Raw genomic sequence first — 7,300 nt, 5'->3', positions numbered from 1 at the left:
TCAAGAAGGATTTATATAAAATTCTGTAAAGCAATTACCCTTCAATAAAAAAATAAATTAAAAAAAGGATTTATATTGTGATATTTAATTCCAAGACTTTTCAAGGTTTGATGTTAGTAACTTCAAGAAATGAAAAACTCTTTTGTTAAAACCCTAAGAGCTGGTGGAGACCAGTGCAAGCTTGACTGGTGCGGGTGACAGAGACGCTCACGATCAGCAGTATTCTCTTTCTTCACTGTGCTGTTGTTCTTTTAGTCTCCAAGTCATGTCCAGCTCTTTGTGACTGCATGGACTGCAACACCCCAAGCTTCCTGTCCTTCACTATTTTCTGGAGTTTTCTCAAACTCATGTCCATCGAGTCGGTGATGCCATCCAACCATCTCATCCTCTGTCGCCCCCTCCTCCTCCTGCTCTCAATCTTTCCCAGCATCAGGGTCTTTTCTAATGAGTTGACTCTTCGCATCAGGTGGCCAAAATATCAGACCAGTGTGTATGTGTATATTAAGTGTCCAATGCCATTGTCATTTGAATCCTAAACACACATAACACTAACCCCAGACCCAAACCTTGGCCCTGCCTTATAGTGGAGACCCAGGGACTTCTCTGGTGGTGCAAGGGTTAAGAGTGCAGGGGGTGAGAATTTGATCCCTGGTCTGGGAGAAAAGATCCCACATGGCTCTGAGCCAAAAAAACAAAACATAAAGCAGAAGAAATATTGTAACAAATTCAGTAATGATTTAAAAAATGGTGCACATCAAAATTTTTTTTTAAAGTGGAAATGCAGAGCAGACTCCACAGAGGAAGCTCTGGAGCTTGAGGGCCTCCCAACTGTGCACTTCAGCATTCCCCATGGGACTGCCCGGCTCATTAATTAAATTAAAGCTACCTCCTTCACAGGTCCCACCTTGACATCTACACTGAGCTTCTGTCCAGTCTAATCCACTCCCACCTTGCATGAGGGGTGATCTCTCTGCTGGCAAATGTGATCATGTTACTCTCTCCATCTAACCATTCAGTGGCTCCTGGTGTCTCTGCAGGACTCAGTGGGGCATAGAAGACCTTTCCTGATTTGTTGGTACTCTGCTGATTCACCCAAGTTTCTCACTGTTCTTTTATACTCAAAGTTCCAATCATTTTAAGATTCCTTCAGTTCCTAAAATCCCCTTGTTCATTCACATTCCTGTTCTTTGTATAGACTGTTGCCTCTACTGCAGTCCCACCCCTTTCCCCATGGAGGCCTCCTTTTCTCTCCAAGGGCCATCTCCCACTCACCTTAGATGCCATTTCCTTGGGATCTCGCCCAGGATGGGTGAGCGGCCTGTCTGCTTTCTCTGACCACAGCACTTCCTGCCCTGTGTTGTAACACTGACTGTTCATTTCCCCTGAGTCTCCAAGCCCAATGTATGTCAGAACTGTGCTTTACTCAGACCTGTGTCTCCAAAACCTAAAGCCATCCTGGGATGGAATGTGTATCCACATTTTTTCCCAAATGAATGAACTTGGGAATGACATGACTTGAGTTTGATGATTGTGGAGGCTGGGTAATGGGTTGCTGTTTAGTCGCTAAGTTGCTATAGTCGTGTCTGACTCTTTGTGACCCTATGGACTGTAGCCCGCCAGGCTTCTCTGTTCGTGGGAATCTCCTGGCAAGCATACTGGAGTGGGTTGCCATTTTCTCCTCCAGGGGATCTTCCCGACCCAGGGATCTAACCCATGTCCCCTGTACTGCCAGCAAATTCTATACCACTGAGCCATCTGGGAAGCTCATGGGGAATGGACACTTAGGGTTTTATCATGCTATTTTTCTCTGCTTTTAGGTACATTTGATGTTTTTTGTAACAAGAAGATCTTACAAAAGACATGGTGTTTAACTTATCAAGGATGTGTCTCAGTTCAGTTCAGTTCAGTCGCTCAGTTATGTCCGACTCTTTGTGGCCCCATGAATCGAAGCACACCAGGCCTCCCTGTCCATCACCATCTCCCAGAGTTCACTCAAACTCATGTCCATCGAGTCGGTGATGCCATCCAGCCATCTCATCGTCTGTCGTCCCCTTTTCCTCCTGCCCCCAATCCCTCCCAGCATCAGGGTCTTTTCCAATGAGTCAACTCTTCGCATGAGGTGGCCAAAGTACTGGAGTTTCTGCTTTAGCATTATTCCTTCCAAAGTACACCCAGGGCTGATCTCCTTTAGAGTGGACTGGTTGGATCTCCTTGCAGATGTGTCTCACGTCTTCTTAAATTGCAGAAGACCAGAAACAATAGTATAGAAGCAGTCCCAATTCCCTGCACACACCTCAAGGATATGAGTTTATGAAATGAGTGTTTGGAGAAGGCCTGATGCAGAAGGGAACACGAGCCAGAGCCTGCACTTCATTTGTCCCCATCAATCAGGCCGGATCCACCAGTGTCACAGCTGAGGACACGAAAGCCAACAAACAGGACGGCAAGAACAAAAGCAGCCATTGTTCCGTCCAAAGTGGACGGTCTGTGACGGCCGGGAAGACTGCTTGCGCTTGTGCTTCCCCACTGGTTCCTTGTGAACTGGGTTTTGTGTGAGCCTCACTCAGGCTGCACGGGCTCCCTCCCTCTCCGCCTGGCTGCCTGGCTGCCTGAGAACTTGTCAGCTGGCCCTGATTTCTTTCAGTTGGACTCACTGGATGGCTTTACCCAGCATTTTAAAAAGACTGTTTTTCTTGAGGAAGCTGGAGGTTGGCACCTATTTGAAATGATACATCTTGGGGCCAGTCAGGATTTGTAACTATCATTAATTTCCCTCGGGACATGAGACATTGGCTGAAGAAAGATTTTAACAGTGACCTCACCTGATGTGAAGAGCCGATTCATTGGAAAAGACTCGGATGCTGGGAAAGATTGAAGACAAGAGGAGAAAGAGGCGACAGAGGGCGAGATGGTTGGATGGCATTACCGACGAATCAAAGGACATGAGTTTGAGCAAACCCCAGGAGACAGTAAAGGACAGGGAAATCTGGTGTGCTGCAGTCCATGGGGTTACAGAGTTGGACACAACAGCAGCTGAACAACAAGTTAAAGAGGTCAAGAGAAAACATCTCTGATTAGGGTCTCAGGAAGCACAGCAATAATGCAATTCTATTTACTAATCCATCAGCCAATCAGTGTTGACTTACAATGTGCCCAGCAGGTGGAAGCCCATTTTGTAGGAGGAAATAACCAGGTTAACACCTGGTTATTGGAGACTGTGTGCCTGCGTGCTCAGTTGTGTCCAGCTCTTGGAGACCCCATAGACTGTAGTCTGCCGGGCTTCTCTGTCCATCAAATGGGCTACAAATCAAACACGTGGGTCTGGGGAGTTTACCAGGATGACAGGGCTAATAGGAAACCTAGATCCTTGGGTACAGGTTGTTTTTTTAAAATTCAAAGTATCTGATAAAAAAAGAACCAAATGAAATTCTATCTGGCAGGTATTACTGTCTTGATTTTATAGATGGTAAAACTCAGAGAATTAAAGCTAACTTGGGCCTGAATTCAAACCCCATTCCTGCCGTTCCAGAGACACTGCTTTAGGTCCTCACTCTGGTGGCAGCTTGGCCCTGGCTAGGATGCACAGAATGGGACACCTGCGGCTGGGATAAAGAGGTCTTCAATTTATCAGACTCCAATTAGTTATTAATACACTGGAGCCTCAAGTTTCACTAGCTTGAGATCCTGCAACCGCTTGAATTTCCGCCATTCACCGTTCCTCACTCCCTTCGGTCTTTTACAAAACAGAGCAGAGCCATCCTGCTGTTGGGATCCTCAGTGTGGTCACTGCATCTGTGCCTGCGATGGAGGGCTGGGTGCCAAGAGAGCAGCTGAGTGCTGAATCCTGACTCAGCAAGAAGGCATTTGAAAATGCAGTCAGCTTTCTGCTTCCATGATTACCTACAATCCAAAGGCACTCTATTTTTTCCCTTTTTTGATGTCACTTATGGAAAAAGAGGAAGAAGGCAATGGCATCCCACTCCAGTACTGTTGCCCGGAAAATCCCATGGATGGAGGAGCCTGGTAGGCTGCAGTCCATGGGGTCGCTGAGTCAGACACAACTGAGCGACTTCACTTTCACTTTCCACTTTCATGCATTGGAGAAGGAAATGGCAACCCACACCAGTGTTCTTGCCTGGAGAATCCCAGGGACAGAGAAGCCTGGTAGGCTGCAGTTCATGGGGTCGCACAGAGTCGGACACGACTGAAGCGACTTAGCAGCAGCAGCATGGAAAAAGAGAGCCTGTTTCTGACAGATGAGCCCAGCAGAGTTCTCCTGGCCTTTGGTCAAGACTGTGCAGAACACAGGAGGTTCTGAAGTGAAGGGATGATGCAGGGCGGCCGGCTTCTTTGTAACCAGAGGTAGAATCTGGTGCCTGATGGGTTTGGGGCTGGACCAGGCTGCAGCATGGCTTCGGGGGAGGCACCAGAAACAGCCACACACACCAGGTCTCTCTCATGCTCAGGTTTTATTTGCCCCAGATTATGCTATTGGGACTTCACACTTGTGGACCTAATATTAGCAGTCCATGCACATTTTGTGATGGGAACAATATATTAGTTCATTCATATCTAAGTAAACTTAGATGAGCAAACTCCAGGAGATCGTGAAGGACAGGGAGCCTGGCATGCTGCAGGCCATGGGGTCGCAAAGAGTTGGACACGACTTAGCAACTGAACAACAACAACACATCTAAGCACCAAATGAACTTGAACTTTATTTTCTTTCCTAATGGGAGAAGTCAGGCCAGAGTGAGAGGATGAGGTGCCCCAGGTGTGACTGGGGGTGTTGGGGAAGGTTTGAGGTGAGGGGTTGGCACAGGCTAATGGCCGTGGTGCCTGGGAGACCTTCTTAGCTTCCTTGCCTCATGTCCTCCCCTCCTCACCTGCCTCCTTCTGTGTTATCAGGATGCATGAGGGGTGAAGAGGGGCCCCCAAAGCCTGGGCTTTCCCAGGGGCCAAAACATGGTGGACAGGTCTGGGGCTGGAACCCTGGGAAAGGGGAGACCTTGATGACACTAGTGAGTTGTTAAAAACAGTTTGCAGCTATTTTTAGGAAAAGACAAAAACAGAAAAAAGGCAGTGTTAGGACATGGCTCTTAGTTCCTGATTAATATGCTTATAAATCCAGCAAACTTGTTCTGCATGTACTTAATTGCACGTATGTACTTAATTACGTGAAAGCGTCTACGTAATTAAGTACATATCCTCCTACGATGGCACGGGTGGCAACACTCTGAGCTTTCCACTGAAAACTTCAAAAAAAAAAAATCTCCTTCACACACACGGCTTTTCCGGCAAACGGTCACAGACAAAAGGCTTACATATACGCAGCTTGCAGAAGCAGAGAGAGTAGACTTACTACACAATTGGGAAAGGTGGTGTGAAATTGCTAATATCAGATGCTTGGACCATTTCTTTCTGTGGAAAATTCTGAAAGAGATGGGAATACCAGACCACCTGATCTGCCTCTTGAGAAATTTGTATGCAGGTCAGGAAGCAACAGTTAGAACTGGACATGAAACAACAGATTGGTTCCAAATAGGGAAAGGAGTTCGTCAAGGCTGTATATTGTCACCCTGTTTATTTAACTTATATGCAGAGTATATCATGAGAAACCCTGGACTGGAAGAAACACAAACTGGAATCAAGATTGCTGGGAGAAATATCAATCACCTCAGATATGCAGATGACACCACCCTTATGGCAGAAAGTGAAGAGGAACTCAAAAGCCTCTTGATGAAAGTGAAAGAGGAGAGTGAAAAAGTTGGCTTAAAGCTCAACATTCAGAAAACGAAGATCATGGCATCTGGTCTCATCACTTTATTGGAAATAGATGGGGAAACAGTGGAAACAGTGGCTGACTTTATTTTTCTGGGCTCCAAAATCACTGCAGATGGTGACTGAAGCCATGAAATTAAAAGACGCTTACTCCTTGGAAGGAAAGCTATGACCAACCTAGATAGCATATTCAAAAGCAGAGACATTACTTTGCCAACAAAGGTTCGTCTAGTCAAGGCTATGGTTTTTCCTGTGGTCATGTATGGATGTGAGAGTTGGACTGTGAAGAAGGCTGAGCGCCGAAAAATTGATGCTTTTGAACTGTGGTGTTGGAGAAGACTCTTGAGAGTCCCTTGGACTGCAAGGAGATCCAACCAGTCCATTCTGAAGGAGATCAGCCCTGGGATTTCTTTGGAAGGAATGATGCTAAAGCTAAAACTCCAGTACTTTGGCCACCTCATGAGAAGAGATGACTCATTGGAAAAGACTCTGATGCTGGGAGGGATTGGGGGCAGGAGGAGAAGGGGACAATAGAGGATGAGATGGCTGGATGGCATCACTGACTCGATGGACGTGAGTCTGAGTGAACTCCGGGAGTTGGTGATGAACAGGGAGGCCTGGCGTGCTGCGATTCATGGGGTCGCAAAGAGTAGGACATGACTGAGTGACTGATCTGATCTGATCTAATGTTTTATTCATTCCATGTGGTCCTATTTTGCTCAACTTTTTTTTTTTTTTACATCACCTCCAGCAACCTTTCCTGATAACTTAGAGGTAAAAACAGTCATGTCTCCGTGAATCTGGGTGGTTAGGTGACCCACACTGGATCCATCTGGTCTGACTCAAGACAGCAGAGAGGGTCACATGAAGCCTTCACCATCCACTCCGGTACTCTTGCCTGGGATATTCCATGGGCAGAGGAGCCTGACAGCTGACAGCTGATGGAGTCACAAAGAGTAGGACACGACTGAGCACACACAATGGATAGAAAGATGCTAGAACTCAAACACTGAAAGCAAGTCTGTCTCCTTCGAGTACCTGGGTGTCCTGGGAAGGCCACACACTGGTTCAAAGTTACAGTCGCTCAAAATGTGTGCTGGACAACTGTTTAAGGTTGTCTCACAGCCCACAGGACTGCCAGGACCGGCTTGATCCAGGGGTGGGTACCAGACCCCACTGGACTCGACTCTCCTGGGAACTGGCAGTGAGGACTTGGCGAGCAGACTCTTCCACAGACCCCTGGGGTCAGGTTCCTGAGGTGCCAGCTCCTGCCATTTCCTTTTATCCTCCAGTCAGGTGCAATCTGAACAGGCAGCTGCAAACACATGTTGAGACTAGACTTATGATATTTAAATCATTCCTCAGTCTGTTTTTGAATAATAGTTCTTGAAATTGTCTCTTATTTGAGAACTGCTGTGTTGCTATGCTCCGTCATGTCTGATTCTTTGCGACGCTATGGACTGTAGCCTGCCAGGTTCCTCGTCTGTGGGATTCTCCAGGCAAGAATACTGGAGTGGGT

The sequence above is a fragment of the Bos indicus genome, chromosome 14, assembly GCF_029378745.1.
Source record: "Bos indicus isolate NIAB-ARS_2022 breed Sahiwal x Tharparkar chromosome 14, NIAB-ARS_B.indTharparkar_mat_pri_1.0, whole genome shotgun sequence".
Taxonomy (NCBI): Eukaryota; Metazoa; Chordata; class Mammalia; order Artiodactyla; family Bovidae; genus Bos; species Bos indicus.
The sequence above is the reverse complement of the archived record's forward strand: the minus strand, read 5'-3'. Positions refer to the sequence as shown.